The sequence below is a fragment of the Fringilla coelebs genome (assembly GCF_963513975.1).
Source record: "Fringilla coelebs genome assembly, chromosome: 1".
Classification (NCBI taxonomy): Eukaryota; Metazoa; Chordata; class Aves; order Passeriformes; family Fringillidae; genus Fringilla; species Fringilla coelebs.
This window is the reverse complement of record NC_140028.1, coordinates 64,047,580-64,067,667: the sequence shown is the minus strand read 5'-3', so window position 1 is coordinate 64,067,667 and position 20,088 is coordinate 64,047,580.

Here is a 20,088-nt window from a genome sequence, read left to right as displayed (position 1 = left end):
TTTTAATAGCAGCTTCCCGAGAAAAACCTATATTCAACCCAGAAACCTGCACATTCATGGAATATACACATGCTTTTTCCGATGGCTATTCTGGTCACAATAATTATGTGCTACCACAGAGCCCTAGGTTTGGATTCTATGGAGCTGGTAGTGAGTTAGTACTGACAAATTCTTTGCCAATGTGAGCTGAGAATCTCAGCTGAGGTGGGACACAGATTTTTGGTGTCTTGGGCACATCTACATGGTGACTCTCTAGCTGGTAAAAAGATGTCTTATAATCCCTAGAAAAACATAAACATCTATTTATCTATTTATCTTTATTTTTATTTTTTGATTCCTTAGACTTTTCTTTGCAGAAGCTTCTTTGCAAATAATCCACTGCAATGGGACTGGGAAGAAAGAGAACAACAAAAGCTGGGTAATATTGTCAGAAATAAATACAAAACTTTTAAGGATATTTTTTCATTAACATGAAGCAGAACGGTAATTTTCAACTCCCTTTTCAACAATGTTCTTTTGACAAAGGAATCAAAATTCCTGTCATATTCCTGGTGTAATTAATGCAGAACTTTTCTCCCTTTTTTCAGCATGCAGTGATAGTCTGCAGTCGGTAGTGAAGGCAATCAGAGTGCATTATTCTCTCTCCTGGTTAGATACCCTTGGGTGTCAGTAATCTCGGTGGGTTTAGGTATCCCTTTTCCTGGTGCTCAGGAACATCTAGAGGTACAGGCACAAGAAAAAAAAAAAATAAGGCGCAGTCATCCCTGCCTTGGGACACAGACAAACCTGTCATCGATGGTGGCTTTAGGAGAAGAATTTTCTTGTGGTCGTTAGTAGTAGGTTAGTTTTTTAATTCTTCAGTAGAACTGATATGCACATGGAGCCTTTGGTGATGATATGCCAGACACAGACATGAGAGAAGCAATGTTCACTATTCATATAAAAGTATTCTGCTATGGTAAAGCTGATTGTCTTCCACAGGAGGAGGAGCTTGAAAGACACACCACCCCACCAGAAACTGCTGAAGATATAATCTCATCTAATCTCATCAAAACGAGTCATCTAGTAGCTCACAGGATATTTGGTCCTGAACTGGTAGAATAACAAGAGAAAAAATATGCTGGACATTCCACTGTGATTAGGCAAGAATTTTACGTCATTAAAAAAAATTTGAAAGAAGTGTAGGTGAAGTTTTAGTAAACAAAATTCATAAAAGGTCTTAAAAGTGTCCAGGACTAGTGTATGAGGAAAGCCATTTTAAAATTGTCACAGTTAGTAGAAAATGTGAATTTCATTTCCTAAAATGCTCTTTTAAAAGTCTTCAGCACTGTCTAAACCCCACATTGTTACAGCAACAGTGTTGCAGTCGATGCACCTGTGAACTTCATTTTCCTCAGGCTTTTATGCTGTGTAGTTTCTAACAGCTATTGATTGCTTTCTTCCACCTCTTTTGACAATGACACCGTAAAGTGGCATGGAGCATAAACATTTCTAAAGGAGCAATGTAATTGTTTGAGGCAATAATATAGCGTACAGCTTTTGTTTAACCTTGTAAAACTCTTTAAAGAGCCACACATTATTCGGTAAGTCCTGAAAAGTATGATGTATGTTCACCTTAATCCTTTTAACTCCAACTCCTAGTCCTGTACTTCAGCAACACACATATTACATTATGCATCAGGGTAGATAATGACTCACTTAAGTGGTTTCAGCAAGAAATACACTTTTGTGGATCTCATTAAGGGGCTCCGTTTCTTCCACAAGATCTTTACCTCCTGCTGAAAGCAGGACTAAAAATCACTGGCTTCCAACCAATGCTTGCAAAAACAATCAAAACAATCAGAGAGCTCCAGCTTAAAATTCTTCAGTAGTGCCTACACTCTGCTAAAAATTATTTTGGTTCTTGGACAACTCCAGGAGAATTAACTCTTAAATTTGAGATTAATACCATTGTAAAGTTACTTTTCCCCATATAAGAAATTGCACACCTAAAAGGAAAGGCAGAAATATTTTAAAAATCCTATTTAAAAGTCTATATTTCAATTGTTTACCTTATTCCTTAGTTTGTTTGCATAGTTTTAATGAACTGCTAAAATTCTCTCTGTTGTTCTGGGTCACTGAATTGAGGACTTTTACTCCTAAAAACCTTCCCCTCTTCCAAATCTTGTCTGAGATACAGTAATAGAGTCACAGTAAAACCATCTGCACTTTCTTACATCAAAGTAATTAAAATCATGTCACTGCACAGATGAGTATCCAATATCCATTTAAGGCAGAAAGGAAAAGGGATCCTGGCTCTGCTGCCTTGTGATGGAGGGCTGTCACACAGGAGGTCTGAGGTCTGCGTACTACTATCTTTGCAGGGAACCTTCCTGTGGTTCAGAAACTATCCAAGAAAATGTAACTTAACCACTAAATTTTTATAACTTACTTTTAATTTGTGATGCTATCAGAGATAGTGAACTTTTTAATCCAGATGTGGAGATTATTTTTGAAAAGCAGTAATAAAAAAACCCCTCTCTGATAGAGTTGGCTGTAATTATATCCTTAATATGTTTCAAGCCCCTGGTGGGGAACTGGTGTTCTCTCACATATGGAAACAGGCATGTTCAATAATATAGACAGATATATGGAGCTATTTGTATTTTTGATATTATGGGGATTTGGTAGCTCGCTTCCCAGCAGGGAGAAGCATCCTTCATACTACAATTAAAACCATTCTTGTTTCTTCTGAGAAGGCAGCTGATCAAATTCTCTGTTCTCAAGGAAATTTAAGACTTTCTCTCTTGTCAGGCTGTGTGGTGGAAATCTCCATTTTAAATATTTTTTCATCCAAATTGTGCAAAAATAGTTTGTTCCTGATGAGCTACTGAGAGAACTTTTCCACACCTACCATTCTACAGGAGCTGCAGTGAAGTAGCTGTGGGATTTTAATGCTGAGGGGGAAGGGTTTGGATCCAAAATGTGATATGAAGAGGAACTGCAAGAATCCTGACATCCTGGTCTTGTAGCAGTGTCACTTTGTCTTTTCTGATTCTTACAGTCTCAGCACACTTGAAATAGACTAGCATGTTCATAACACTGTGAATAAAGCAAGCATTAGTGGTCCACTTATAATACTTCTCTGTGTATATCAGACCATGAAATTTTATTACAACATCTGAATATACTGAAAAGCAATTTTGTAATGGCAAATAGGTATTTTAATGTTTCTCTCTTTCAGCCCAAGGGCTCATATTTTGAAAGATTTATGTAAACCCTGTATGTTTCCAAAAATCACTTTGGCTTCAACAAAACTGTTTATTTTTCTGGTGCTTCTTTTTCAGTGGAATCACTCTGAAAATATCTAGAATGGAGAAGGAGAGTCTTCACTTTTATGTTATGACCATCATGTATAAAGAAGAAATCACACTCAACTTCAGTATTTTCTTGCTCAAAATTTACTAATAGAAGGAAAGAGAATTCATGCTGAGACAATATGTCAACAAAGAGATCGTGTAAGCAAAGTTACATAATTTTACCCAACTTTAGCATGATTCCCGTCTTGTTAAGAAACTGTATTAGCAAATGCCCTGACGTGTGTGTAGACTTTGGAGGGCTACCCGGCAAAATATAGGTGCAATTTAAGAGTGCATGTGCTAACAATCTCTTTGTCATGAGTAACAATAACAAAAAGTTTGGGTGAACTGTTTGGGTTAATACTAACTCATGCTCTTCAGAGACTTGGAATATCTTGCCTCATGTGCTTACAGCTTGAACTCACAGGCAATGACATCTACACCAAGCCCATTAGCTTTAACAAATAATACCCTTTGATATTTGTTGCTCACTGCATTTCATGCAGATGAAGATAGTCTGATACTTGAGAGAAGAATAACCAGACAGTTTGTTTACCGAGATCAAATACTCTGACCAGCATGGATGTGGTCCTGTACAACGTGTTTCATTGAAGATGTTTGTAGCACTGCTTGGAGTGAATTATTGACTCTTTTAATATAGTATCTGCCTCTTTTCCATGCTGTAGAAATTTTCCTGGGTCAAAGAACTCAGTCTGGAAAAAGGGAGAAGTTTGTAGAAAATTTTTTATTCCATGGTCTTCGTTGAATTCTTCTGTCAGCAAAGTTTTTTTCACAATTGTCTACTAAAGATCCTGGATAATGATTCCCTAATATCTGGTACCTTCCGTACTTCAAAAGTAACTTCTTCCATTAGGATGTGGATGTCCAAGTGTAAGCAAAGTCATACTATCCCTCTATGCCAAGTGCTAGTCCCCTGAGCTTCAGGAGACTCCAGAGAGTTCGATATTTGGTGTATTGCTGTGTGGTGCCTCACATTCCATAGGCCTGACCAGCTGCTTTCCAGGATGTGGGAATAACTAAGAAAAAAAAGCAACCTCAGATTTTGAGCCTTGTTTAGATGACCTATCTGTGTGACTTAGAGTATTTAAATCAGGTAATTTCATCTGCCATGTTAGCTTCCTAGCCACTTTATTTTCCAATATCTTTATTCAGCAGCTTAGAGTTTTTCTTCATTCAATGTGTTTTTCCAGTCAACTGCATTCATTTAATTATTTTCTACTTGAAATGGTAGAAGACTATGGAGAGGAATTTGGATGTTATCAGCATTCCAGGAAAAGGACAGGACAATTTTTTTGACTATAAAGTATTTGATCAGATGAATATTTTTATTATTATTTAAATTTTTATTTTTAAGAGCATGTTTATTTTAAATTATTCAGTGGATGCTTCATTAAATATTTTTTTCAAACTTATGGATTGTCTGAAAACTATTGATAACAGTGAATTCATCCCTTACGTGTGTGAATAGATGCAAAAAAATTAGAGAGGATCATTTGAGAATTTTTTGCATAAACAACTGTACAAATTCCTATTTGTGCATTCTGATGGGTACACTAGTCACCTTGAATATCACTGTTCTAAAAATAAAATAGTAGTTTCTATAGAAATCTTTTAAATGTATATAAGGAAGTCAAAGTACTTTGAAAGAAAACTTGAAGGGTTTTTTTTTCTAAAAATATCAATTTCTTGAAATATGTTATCTCAAAACTGCTATTAACACACATGCACTTCTGTAAATTGGTACTTTCAAATGGGAGATGAATCAACTCATAATAAATGTTTTTCAGTGTCCACATTCAAGAAACTGTGGGCTTGCTTTTAATGATAGTATAGTAAAGAAAATTAGTCCAGGTGTTCTCACTGTGAAGCCCATGAAGATTTGACTAACTTAACTGATATCAGCTCAGTTGCACTTATTTTGCTTTGGTGTAATTGAGAGCAATATTCTTCCTAATGTATTTAATTGCTACTGATTTTCTTTCATTTCCTTGAAAAAATATAGCAAAAGAGATAAAAGTGTAAGTCCCCTATACAAGATCCTTATGGATTTGAAATATATTCGTCTTATTAATTATTTATTTTTTTAAAACTTAAAAATTCCTCTGATCATTTTGGATGATTCCTAAAATATTTACATCTGCTTTTTGGCTGTGGAAGTGTGGAAGTTCAAAAAATCTAGGCAGTAAAATCTGCAAATGCTATTTACACCTACTAATTCTAGATCACCCAGAACAACACAGACAGCAGTCTGGGATCATGTCTGAATTCAGAGATTTTATTTGACAAGAATATGGAAGGGTTTTTTTGCTTTTGATTTGTGTGTCTGTATCCCTTTTGTTTAGTTTAGTTAACAATATTTCTAAGTCTTCACCCTTTAATTAAAATGTGTTAGAATCACAGCCACTCTTGCCTGCATAAAAATAACCCTAAAGCTTTAAAATGTGAACCTCATATTATATATATTATTACCTCACATTCCTCTACTAAAAGCAGTTTTCTCTTCCAAATGGTCTATTACTGAATATTTTCCAGATTACAGTTTGCAGAAACTGAAAACTTTTATATCGTCAACTAGTAAATATACATGGATAATCTAGATATGAATTTTAGGACCATAATACTAATCCAATCTTTAAAAGATTAGAATATGAATATCCTGAAATCCTGAATTCTGACTGAAATTTTTCAAATGTCTACAGTAATTTTCATGGACCACATGAACTGTTTGCTGTGAATTATGTAAAGATCCATTTGAAAAAATCCCGTAGATGCCTATAGTTTTGACAAATTTTTGCAGGTTTTCATAGCAAAAGTTTTAGGGAATCCCACAATCCTTAGTCATGTGATTAATTTTTATTGAGGTTGCCATCAAAGTATTTGCTTAATTTGAAGCACTTTTAACTTAATATGATTTTTAAACATTTGTTAAAAAGCTTTTAGCACTGTAGGTTTCCTGTACTGGAGATAAAGCTTTCATCATTTGAATGTCTATAAATATATACTTAATCTTTACTCATACTGAAGTCATGAAACTCACTTAAACGATGATACTTACTTAATTAGGGCTTACATGCACACTATTCAACCAATTCATGTAACTATTCATACAATTCCTGTTTCAATTGTATTTTGAATGTTTATTTAGTTGGTGTTGGAATCCCGGATGCTGAGAATTTTAAATTTTCTGTGCTGAAAGGCACAGACTTGCAAGAGAGCACTGCATTTGACCTGAGGCTGTGGAGAGGACTTCCAAAATTGATTGATAGCACTGGGATCATGGGTGTGTAGTTGCTTAGAAGTGCGCGGTATCAAAGGATAGAAAACTTAGAGTTTGGGGTTTTAGAATATAGAAATAAATATGAAGCAAGATGGAGGTTTTAGGGAGGAGGCAGGTTGTTCTTCTTTACCTTCTTCTTCCTTTTTCATGGGTTTGGGTGATATTTTGTAATTGAACAGAAAAGTCTGCATTGTGGGCTTCTAGGGATCAATTATTGGGTTAAAGGGTGAAATACTCTAGGTGTCATTTCTTAATTGGATAGTTTAGTCTTAAAAGACCTTGTAACAAGAGGTTGGTAGCCATTTTGTGCCTTGCTAATGAAAGACTGCAGAACTCATGGTTGTGAGGCTGTTTCACAGATAAGAAATAATAAACATCTGAGTCCAAACATGAACTACTGTCTCAAGTGCCTTCAATCCAGACCCAGAGAAACCAATAAGTTGATATAAGAAAACCCTAATTTTGCTGAATGCCTCATGTATTAATGACTTCAAGAATTGTTCAGGAACCTTTGAGTAACATTGAACATGAAAAATCATTTAATGGCTGGATTTTTGTCCTAATTTCATGGATAATTTAATCTGAGGAATTCTATAATGATTATAAAGAAAATTCTTTCACAGCCTTAGCTCCATCTAGGCATTTCATAGAATCAGTCTTACAATTTGAATTGCGGTGGGTTGTTATTTATTATTTCTGATTTCTAGAGCAACCCCTTAATACCAACCTTAATTTCCAGTTTGAAGTTAAATTTAAAATAAAGTGTTACATGGGAAGTTTGACATCAGAAGTAATTTTTAAGGAGTTTAGGAAACAACTGGACATTATCTTTGAATAGACATACTTAGAAGAATGTACTAAATCAGGAATGAATAATTTTATTAAGGCTAATTGAATGATATTATTCTTTAACAGTTGATTCAAGACAACATGGAAGTAAAACATGAGCAATACTCTATGACAATAATTTATTTTTTCTAGATCCTTGTATAATGCAAAGTCACTCCTGGAGTAGTATGTAGACAGAGCAGATGAAGAGGCCCGTCAAAGTAGGGCAATAGTTACCACACCAGCAGCTCTTCTACTTGGATGGGGAAATTAGGAGGAAACATTCTGGATGATACAGAATCCACGAAATGTGAAATACCACCTGCTGAAGTACATTCCATGTTCAAGTCAAGATGGGAATCACATGGAATGGTTAAAGGCCTTGATGAATGACAACTGATTGGCCAAGCTGAAAACAATGCCTTCTGAACCATAAACACAGCTAAGGAAAATTCCAAAAATGTCAGAGTAAGTGCCCTGCTCCAGGGCCAGATGGGATTACTTTGAGGGACCTTAGTAAAATGGACCCCAAATATTTCCAGACCGTGGAAATTTTCAGTCTGGGGCTGGCCATCAGGAATGATACTGGACATGGTGAAGGGGTTCTGGACTGTTTTAACACCAAAATCAGCCAGAATACCTAAGGGACATCAACAGCTATATGACCTGCCATCATCAGCTCAATTATGTAAGGACTATTTTCCAGAGTAATAACAAGGCTGAGAAGGCAGCCTAGCCCCTGGACCCCATGGCACTCTTCTGTTAGATCATCTCAGTTAATAAAATTTAATGGGACTAGAAATGAATGTAAGGCCACCACAATCCAGCTAAAACCATGGATGGATAATAGATACAGATAACAAAGGAATTGCATTATTCTGTGTAACATATCAACAATTCAGGATAAAATTCCACCATGTTTAACCAAGGCAGATGGGCCATCTGTGCATAAACTGGAAAAGGAACACATATATTACATAACTTTGATAACTAGACACTCAATTCTTTGAATACTTTCCTCATCACAGCCTCCCATCTTAGAAATGTCTTTCTTGCTTGGATAGAAGTCCATGCATTTTTATGTGGATGAGAAGACAGGAATGTGTAGTGGTCTCAGGGCTCATTCTACCCTGCAGAGGACCTAAAAAGGAGTAGGTGAAGTGGCTGAAGCAACTAAAGTCTGTTTTTTCTCTTTGCAGTCACTGACCTCATTCAAGATTAATGAAAAAGTTGATCATTGCCAGAATCTTTTCTCCTTTGCTTGAAAAATATGATTCTAAGTACACCTGTCAAAATGAAGTGGAAAATATAAAAATTGATAGAATTTTCCATTCAGACTAGATTTTTATGTGTGAGCATATAGAGAAAACAATTATCAAGTATCACAGGTTGTGATGACCAAACCTTTTGAGGGTCATATATTATTATAAACCTATGGACAAACTATAAACTTAGGGACAAGATTTCCATGTTCTGTTTGTCCTTTTAAATGCAGAGTGGTGACTTTCAGGAGAACATAGTTTTGAGTAAATATGTTTCATTCCCTATCTGCATTTTGAGAGGTCATGTAAGACTCGAAGAAGTTGACTTAAAGACTTGAAAATCAAAAGTCAGTCACTGTCTTGAATGTTACTGTTTGCAAACTTGGGCTCTGTCCCATGTACAAGTCCATTCTGCATGTGCTCCTTCTCATATCAGTCCTGGTCTGATTACAGTATTTAGCTGTCCCAGACACTGCTTCTGTGAATGAATGTAGATTTATCCCTGGAATATCACTGAATAACTTTCTAAAAGCTCTGGAAGCAGGAAGGCAAAACCTTTGTCCTCTCACTTTTCAGGAGAGTGCCCTGATCTCTGTGGGGCTGAGTCCAGCATCACCTTGCATTATCTCTAGTGGAACTCATATTTCTGATATTTCCATCAACATTTTTTATGGCCTTCTAAGAGAGGATATCCCTTGGTGAAGGAGGTGGTCTCATTAAGAGAGTGTAATTCAGGTTCACACCTAAATAGGACCTAAGATCTATCCAGGACTATCTGTGTCTCATTCTATTGAATTAGACACAGTTAGTCCTGGACAGATCTTAGGCAAAAAATTGCACACTGTGAAGTGCACCAATTGTCTATTTCTGGATTGAAAAAATGTTTCAGATGAAGGTTATAGACCCATCTAAATGCTTCTGTCCAGGTAATCCAGAGGTGTTTCATCCTAAAAGTCCACTGATTTCATATATGATAGGGCTAGGCAGTCCTAAAAATCCATGATAGATTTTTGTCTGGAATTTTAAGTGAATTTTTGGTTCCCAAGATGTAATTTGCCCATAATGACTTGAACAGCTGTATCAGTCAGCTGTTGCTGTATATTCTATTTCTCCTGTACAGAAGGAATAGTGGCAGCAACACCATCCCACTTTCCTTCAGCAGTTGAGTGCCTATCAGTCTCTCTGTGAACTTTCAAGTGTTAAGAATATTAATGATTTTATTTTTTAAAGCAGAGACACAAAGTGTTGATTTGGAACTTTTATTTACTGCAAACTACTGCCCTAATTACATTCAGGCTGAGCTTCATGCAACTTGCTTAGCAATCTACAACATATGTTATGCAAATGACAACAGAAACTACTGTTTTCCATATAACTTGCCTAAAACTCATTAATAAGATAGAATTTCTCATTCCTAACCTGGTCTTACTTTAATCTTTTTCTAAAACCTGTAGGAAATAATTATGACAACAGCTTACAGTACCAGCACAAAAACCATGGGGAGATTAAAAAAATGGCTTGTTTTCAAGGCTTTTAAATAGAAATAGCGGAGAGTTTTCATACAGAGGTCTATATTCTCCATTGTCCTATTATTTTACACATTGTTAAGATAGTTTATAAAAATACTACAGAAGTGCAATACAGAAAGAAATAACTAAATTGAAAGTGCTTTTTAAAATACAGAATATATCAACAGAGATGCCTCTTGGTGTTCTCAATGCCTCAGAAGCTTATAAGAAAAAATCTTTCAGTAAAAAATCTGTAGGAAGACTTCAAATTGTAATTCACGGTACTTGAACGTAAAACTTGTGCTACTAAATCTACTCAAAAAAGGGCATTTAAATTTAAAATAGTTGTATTAATATCTTGGCCAAAATTTTTTCAGTATCAGGCAAATTTAATGGTTAAATTATATTAGTAGAAATTGTATACCTACCTGAGAGACAGTGGAGCTGAGTACTGTATTATAGTTTGTCAAACTGAACAGAAAAATGTGAAATAAGAATAAGGTTTCATAGGAATGCCTGGTGTAAAAAATGTTGGTTGTTACTGTTCAATACTTATTATGTTTCTTACTGCATAAGAATTTCTAAGAGAAGAATATTATGCATTTGTACAATGTATTTGAGAGAAAAAAAAGATGACTATTCCCTTTGCAGATTAATTGTTATTGCTTTGTTTTATCCTTGCCAGTATCTCTCACTTCTGATACAAAACAATTAACAATGGACGAGAAGGCAAAAATAGGGTCTAAATGTTAACTTACATCCTTCAGAATAAGAAGTTAGAATTTTTTAATGTCTGCAAATATCACCTTTATTTGCATATACATTTGTGATATTATAGACATATTGCAATTTTATATTAAGGGATACACAAACTCTTGAAAGCATACACCTACATGTAAATCAGAGTTTAATCAATCCATCATTAAATGCTAACACCAGTCACTAGAAGATGCACTAAAATTCCTCTAACATTTCCATAATTTTCCTTTCAGATGGTTTGCTTATCTCTGCTGCTTTTCTTTCCCTCCCTCCCTCCCTCCCTCCCTCCCTCCCTCCCTTCCTTCCTTCCTTCCTTCCTTCCTTCCTTCCTTCCTTCCTTCCTTCCTTCCTTCCTTCCTTCCTTCCTTCCTTCCTTCCTTCCTTCCTTCCTTCCTTCCTTCCTTCCTTCCTTCCTTCCTTCCTTCCTTCCTTCCTTCCTTCCTTCCTTCCTTCCTTCCTTCCTTCCTTCCTTCCTTCCTTCCTTCCTTCCTTCCTTCCTTCCTTCCTTCCTTCCTTCCTTTTTTTTTTATTATATGTGTGTAAATTCACCTTATAAAGTACAGTTACTCACACTTCATGCAGCCCAACTTTTGAGGAAATTATGAGGGTTTTTTAATCAACTAAGGGAACATGCTAGCAGTCATAAAGTACATAATTTTGTGTTTACGTATACTTCAAAAAGTATCTATAGAGATATACTTTTGTCTACACATATCAAAATCCCACATCTGATCACAAAATTAATAGTAGAGAAAGAGAAGTTATTGGAAGAAAAAGTTTCAAATAGCAGAATATGGCTGCCTGTCTTACTCATGACCATACAGATTGTATATTAAAAATCTCCTTTGTTTTGTCACTTTATTCTCTGCTTTCATATTTTCTGTTTCTTAATGTTCACACCCTCCTCATTTGACAGTGCATTCTAATTTATTATGCCAGGAAGCCACACAATGAATGGACAGAACTTTGCCAAATTATGAGATTTCTCTGAACATAAAGTGAAAACCCCAGATAACAAAATAAAAACTGTCTAGAGAAGAAGTGGTTTCACTCCAGACAGACAAAATCCTAAAGGTTTTAGGTACTGATTCTACTGGACATTCAAAACCAATAAAGGAAATGCATTAGAAGAAAGGCGTAAAATATTTTAATGACAATTAATTTAGGCTTTATACATATATATTAGCAGCAAACATCAAAATAGTAGCAATCTTTTGTGAGAGAGTGAAAAATTCAGGTCTCTGACTTTCCATCAGAATACAAAACTACATATGACAAAAATGCTTTTGCCAAGCCCTGTTCCAGGGAGATGTTATGGTTTTCATATGCAAAGTCAGGAGTTGGAAAAAACAAGCAAAGTCTGGGCCATGGGATATATTACATCCCAATCGAGAAAAACACCCCTAACAGCAGCATTTAACTTTATGCTTCTCTGTAAAGCATTTTTTTAAGCAGGAAAATATGCTGGTAACAGGAATGACATCTTGATTACACTCCATAAAATGAACATAATTTAAAGCTAATTAAGCAGAGGTAAGCATATATTTGCAAATAGTGCTTTCTAGAAACTTTCTTGACTGACTTAATACATTATGGATAAAATAAACCAGCCCATGTCAAATGAACTTTCCCCCCCATCAAATGTTTCCCTTTTATTATGAGACAGGAAAAGGGAGATGGTTCAAAGAAAACAGAACTGAGTGTCAGACACAGTCTGCAAAATATGTTGAACATTCTATAGAAGAGGAAATATTTTGGGGGCTTGCTATGAGTGTCACTATTTTAAGAGGGAAGAATAATTTCTTTGATTCTGCCAGGAAAAGACAGTATCAACACTGTCAAATAGGAACAGAAGCACAGTCATTTCTAAAAATTTGAGATTCTAACTAATTTAAAATCCATGGGATTTTCAGCTATTTCAAAGAAATTTTATTAATAATAAAGCTGAGTGAATAGTTGTAATGAATTATTTAGTTAATGAATGCCACATTTTGGGCAAATATTCTGAGAAAAAATTTGAAATTCTCAAGCTATGCATATTGAATTAAAAATGTGCTGTATTCAGTGAAATGCTCTTGCTGTACACACCATGCACTAGATGGGGTTCACTTTTTTGTGGTTTTTCAGAGACCAAGAAGTAGCCCTTTGACTTCTTGGGAAGATATGCATGACTAATGAAAAAATAATGGAATTGAAATTGTGAAATCTTAAATTAAAAAGACACCAAAATTTGGGTAAGTTTTCATTGAATGTGTTTAAACACTGGAGGCTTGAGCATACTAATATTTTTCCACCATTAGGCTAACACCCCCTCATAAATATATATACAAGATTAAATAAATTTGGAAGAATCAAGTGTAAGATTTTGTGACTACTCTGCAAAGCATACCATTTAGGAAATTACCAAAACTTATCATCTGCCCAATCAGGGCTTCATTTAGTAGGAAAAAAAATGCAAAAAGGTGTCTTTCCTTTTCTGCTTTGGCAGATAACGAAGACACAATTTACATTTTCTTTTTTCTTTCCAAACTGTCTGAACTAAAATTCTCAGTTTGGCTACCACTCCCTTTAGGAACATATCCATACAGTGTCACTTTACAAAGAAGTTCAGAAGTCCTCAAAAGCTTCAAAACCACAAAGGGAAACCATCCTCCCAGTCATCTTCTGTGTAAGCCTTTGACACAACATGCCCAAAGTGATGTATCCAACTGTTTGAATGTTTATTGTAGCACAAAACCAGCATTGAGTAAGGCCAACCTGAAAAAGCTAATTTGTGTTTCCTTATCCTTCAGACAGACCTCTCTAGTGTCTATAAAACTGTAAATGACCAGTGGCTGCAGCTGGAAAAGCCTGATGGCTGGCAAGGGACCCAATGAGGACTGAATAATCAAGCTGGGCTAGTAGAAGGTACAAGACAAAAATCTCAAATCTCTGGGATGAGGCAAATCAGTTATTGTATTTTTTAATGTACATTCCTTTAGTTGAACAGCTTTGTTAATGCTTTGTTGCTATGTGAAGGTAAGCTAGAACAGGGGAGAAGCTACATTCTAAGGGTCTATTTCTCCAATTACTAATAAAATCTATGCTGTCCAAGCTGGTGAGCAAAAGTAATCTCTGGTTTGCTAATTCTCTTCTTATTCTTTCCTGTAGATAAAATTGGACAAATCGTTTATATATGACATTCACATATATGGAACGGTCAAGCAAACTTTCTCTGTCAAAGTTTGTGACAATCCCTTTTCAAAAATGTTCACCATATTCATGAAGCACAACTAATACTGTGATTTATTTTTAATCTGTTTTCTGGTTTTTATTTTTCAAAGAACTGATACCATGTGTGATCACTGAAAACTTGAATTTGTGCTGGAAAGCCTGAAGGTTTCACAGAGGTGTGTGTATAAGTGCTGTGGTTCTGACCAAGACAGGGTTTAATTTTTGCAGAAGCCAGTAGGGGCATTCATTCAGTAGTTATGTGGGCTGGAAGAAGGGATTATTTTCTGGTCATAGGTAGTGTGGAGGTGCTTTATGTGTTGCTGGCTCTCTCATGTGTCATTCATTTGCATTTCTTGCACACCTTTTCAGTAATGTATTTTCTGCACTGTTTCCTTCTTATTTCATTGTTGTTTCCAGTAAATTGTTCTTATTTCAACCTGTAAACTTTACCATTTGTGCTTCCAATTCCTGTCTTCAGCTCACTGCAGGAGGAGAGGAAGGAGTGAGGGAGTGAGCAAACAGTGCATGGTTTGGAGTGTTTCAGTAGGAACACTAAATTGGGGAGTACCTTTCCTAAACAACAACACCAGGAATTTTTTTTTGCCCATGTACAGCTTCTCAGAGAAGTCTTTCTATTCATACATATTACATACATATGCAAAAAAGAACCACCCAAAACCCACACAGATTTTATACAGACAATAATTGTAATTAAAAAAATTTACTACAATTTAAAAAAAATTCATTAATATGACTGCATATGTTGCTAAGTACTGCACTGCAAATACACCAAAAAAAAATATTTGTAGCAGCATAATGGACAGCAGAGAATCCATGAGTAATAAAACAAGACTTTTTATCACATATCATTACAATAGGTACTGATGTATGTGTAACATATGCACAGCCTAAAATTAAATTCTAGCATTAGTGGATGTGTATAAGAAGAATGAAATATCAGCTTGCATGATAAGATCATACTAATGCATATAGTCTCATGTCTTTTAAGAACTTAAACCAATAACTCTAAAAATGTATATATCATTAAGTTAAGAAACAAAACCAGTAGACTCATTCTTAAATATACTAATCCTTAGTAAACTAGAGGTTGGTGCTATACCTCAGGATTCTGTCTTGGGACTGATGCTTTTTAGCATCCTTATCAATGACAAAGACATTAAGATTGAGTGCACCCTTAAATTTGCAGATGACACAATGATAAGCAATGCTGTTGACACACCTGAAGGACATGATGCCATCCAGAGGGACCTGGGAATACTTGAATTACTGGAAATAATAGAGAACTGAGCCCACAAGAATCTCATGGAATTGAATAAGTCCAGCCTGCATTGGAGCAATCCCAGACAAGAGTACAGACAGGGAGAAGCACTCAATGAGAGAAGCCCTGTAAAGAAAGACTTGGGGGTTCTTATGGAGGAAGAGTTTGACATGAGCCAACAGTGTGCACTTCAGAAAGCCAACCATAACCTGTATTGCATCGAAACAAGCGTGGCCAGCAGGGCAAGGAAGTTTCTCCCAATCTGTTCTGCCAGAGTGAGACCCCACCTGGAGTGCTGCATCCAGCTCTGGGGTCCTCGGCGCATAAAAAATATGGACTTGTTGGAGTGAGTCCAGAGGAGGGTCACAAAGGGGGAGCACGTCTCCTGTGAAGACAGGCTGAGAGAACTGGGGTTGTGCCACCTGGAGAAGAGAAACACATACTAGTGCCAACCCTGCTCCAGGTGTGCAGGAGCTAAGAAACATTCAGGATAATTTCAAATTGCCATGGTCAAGGCAGCTAAAAGGTTTTCCAACATATTTTCCAACAGCATCCAGACAGGCAACAACATCCATCTCAAAGTTAAGTTTTATCACAAAAGAAAAAGCTCAAACTACTTGTTTGACACAATAGATTGCCTAGTCTGAGGTTTTAAGGCATATGTGTGATTGAACACATGACTTTGATGAAATCACTTGGAGTCTACTTTTTAAACATAATTTTGGGATATTTTAACATATTCAGATGACCTAGATTTGGCTGCGTAGAGTTGTCTGTCTCTTTCTTAAGACCACTGTTTTTCCTCTTTTTCCCCTTCATTATGTGGTCCATGAGTAAATGCTTCTTCTGAAAAATATCAAAGTGAAAGCCCCCAAACTATGAGAAACCAATAGCAGAAACTTCAGAGGCAAGGTCTCTGAGAGTGCTTTTTGTATAGTTGCAACCCATGAAGACGGGTGACTTGAGTCACCAAAACGCCCTGTAAAAGTTGAATCTTGAGCAGTCTGTGTTCTTTGGAACGTTAAAAAAATGCTTGCAAGGTTCAGCCACATGGAGGACCGGCAGGGATGACTGTAGGCTCTGGACAGTGCATGTAAGACAGATCTCTAGATGTCATGTGCTTTGTCATGTGCTTCCAGATGTTTGTTTTTGGTCTTAGAGGAGGCATACCTGGGGGACAGGGGGGTGGAGTCATCCCCAAGTAACTCCTTGCTCCTAGGAAACACCCTCAGCTAAAAATCTAGGATGTGGCAGGATTTTCCCTTTTCCCATCTGGCTAAGTATGGAAATTAAACACCATCTGTGTCCAGGGGGCACTGTTACCTGTGCTGGAATCCAACCAAACAGAAGCATCCAGAACCAAAAATTTATTAAAAAGTGTCATCTTTTGTAATCTATTATTGGTTATAGAATCATAGGAGCATTTAGGCTGGAAACACCTTTAAGATCATCAAGTTCAGCTATTAACCCAGCACTTCCAATTCCATTTCTAAATCATGAATTTCCCTAACCACCACATCTAGATGTCTTTTACACCTATGGTGACTCAACTTCCCTGGGCTTTATGCTCCCTCATCCTAGTAAATGCCCCAGATATTTGATGAGAAGTACCTTACTTTTTCACATAAATAGTAGCGAAAAAATATTCCAACATAAAAAAAAGATAATGATTTTTTTTTTCTTATTGATATTTGGCATTTAGTTCCAGTAATAATTTGTGGATGCACAATTTTAGAAACATCTTTCTCCATTGATAGTATGCAAAAGATATGGATGTTTATATGAATTTAAAATTTAAAAATATGGATTATATGATATTATGTAATTAGTCTTTGTGATAACAGTGTGTTCTGATTAGCTTGTACTATTGAGTAAATCCTAAATGCTTTACTCCAGCACATTTCCTTTGATTTCAATAGGAGTCTGTCAGATAAAGATTTTGTTAAAAGAGTAAGTGCCTCAGGATTTAGCTTTCTCATGTGGATTTCATTTCTAATGGAGTATGCATTGCTTTATGAGCTTCTATGTTTCCATGTTAATATGATTAAGAAGACACATTGAGCTATAGGAATCTTCCTCTGCAAATTACCCCTTGTAAACAAATTTGCTGACACACTGGAGAAAACAATAAAATTTTATTTATTTGACTTTTCACATATATAAAGTTTTTTCTTTGCTTTTTGTTTTCCCAGGGCTATGAAGAATGGAAAAGGACCAAAGCCACCAGTCACATGGGAAATATTTTTAAGCACCAGCAAACTCAGAAACAGTTATTTCACTTAGTCAGGAGGCCCTCTTATGTAACTACTGTGAAAGAAAAAAATTGCGGTGTACGAAGATGACCTGATGAGAAAATTGTCATTTGCCTTCTTAAAGCATTGCTAGTCTGGCTTATTTGGCTGTGCCTTCAATTACCTGTAGAGAACACAAACTACCTACCTACATTTTTATTTCTATTACGTGCTTGTTCCTTCCTTCAGCTCTAATTATGGTGCCTAAAATGTTTTGCAGATCAGTATTTTCCTATTCTATTTTTGCAGAGGATGACCACTCTTTGTTTACAACTGAGACATTTGAGGCTTCCTGGTGATGATTCCATCACTGCTGGATGATGTTAGGTAGCTTCCATTTTTTAAATTTAGATTTAAGAACAGGGCATCAAAATATATTATTTGACTTAATCTTATTAGCAACTTTTTATTGCAATGTATCAGCACTTCCTTGTTAATATTTACAGCAAATTGTCTATAGTGAGTCTACACCACTGGTTGAAGACAGGCTTATGCTGACTTGTAATTTCCCTGAAGCTTATTAGAGTATTCTCCTCTCTGTTCCAGCTCACCATGTGAGACATAATGATATGCTACTGCTCACATTTACATCAGGTTGCAATAGGGGAGGAAATCTGTCCTTCCTGGAGTCCTCGTGTTCAGGTCCATAATGATTCAGATGAAATAAATTTGACACAAATTGCTATCTATATCAGCCTTTCTATTTTGACTTTTGAGCTGGCACTAAACTATTTCGTCTGTTGACATCCTGTCACCTCCTGGCATAATCTAAAATAACGCAATGTAATAATGGATTTGGATACAATAAAGCAATACTTTAAAATAAAATGTTTCTGTGGACTTGGAGGCTCACACATGCTGATGAAAGTGTTGAAAAAAGCAGACCATCTTTGCAAAAAATGTGCAGCAGAAATGTAAGAAAATGTCCCAGGGAGGATCTAAAACCCCTCATGTATGACAGTGAATCGTATGACACATATGACTGATTGACTCATGCAAGTAATTTGCTCCTTTTTGAAAAAGTTTCTGCTGGAGAGCATAAAATGCATTAAACATGGATTTATTGTATCCAAGGGGTTGATGAGCAATGTACAGCACACTATTGTAAATAAAAGTTTTAATCCACCTGAAAGTTTATTCTCTGTGGGAAGAATTATAACAAAAGATTCTTGCTTATATGATTAAATTTTGGAAATATATAGTATTGAACCTATTACTTTCCTATTTGCATTAGTCATCGTTATTTTCAAAGCATAATAAGATAGAAACACAAATCTCTATCCATTGGAAAAAGCATAAGATCAAGGTATTAAGAAGAGACAGAAGACACATAAATTAAAGATGCAACTGAATGTCAAGTTTATGTATCACTTTCCTTTTTGTTCACCTTTTTTTCATAAATGTTATTTGTTCAGCTATTCACCTGTACCTGTACTAGTCACACCTCTGTTATACTGAATAGCCATCTAGACAGATCTTAGCTTGAAAGCTGCACTGTTTAGCCCAAATTCAAGAGGCTTTTTAGAGTATTTTGTTTAATGTAAAAATGTCTAGTCATTTTTAATTTTGAGAGAATACATAATTGTAAGTCTTGCATATTTTTTCACAGAACTTGCCTTTTAACCTAGATTTGAATCAGAAGAGTGTAAAAGTATTTTTTAAAATTGAATATAGCTTATTTGAGGATGGGGTTAAATTCAAAAGTAGCCTTAAGCCTGCACAATTTAAAAAATATAAGGTCATAGGCAAAAGTAAAAAAGTGATGGCTGAGTATCTGGAAAACACTATTTTCCAGAAGCTAAGTGATTTTCCATTTGACCTTTCAGTGAGTACTAGACTGTCAGTGGGAGACTAAAGAAAAAAAGAAAGGCAAAAAAAATCCTGTGCACAAGAATAAGACCATCACAGCAACATCCAGGCTGGTCCTAACAGCTCTGTGGAGATCTTAAATAAGATTAATTCATTCAACTCCAGTGCTCACGTGAGTTTTGTCTCACACACATAGATATATATACCAAGACCCAATTCATTCTGCCACTCCACTTTCACACTGGCTTAACCTTCATGGAACTGTCAAAGTTTGCAGTGCTGCCCAAATACCACAGAAGCATGACAACCTTTACACATATTTGGCTAAAAGTGTTGGGAAAATGACATAGAAATATAAAATCCTGGCAGAACACCATTTGCACTAGATTGAGGCAAAGATTTTTGCATTCTGAAACTGATATATCCAAGGAAATATTTGTCTGCCTCTAATTATTTGGCTTTAGACAACAGGACGTAGACTTTATGCTTCCAATACTCATCCA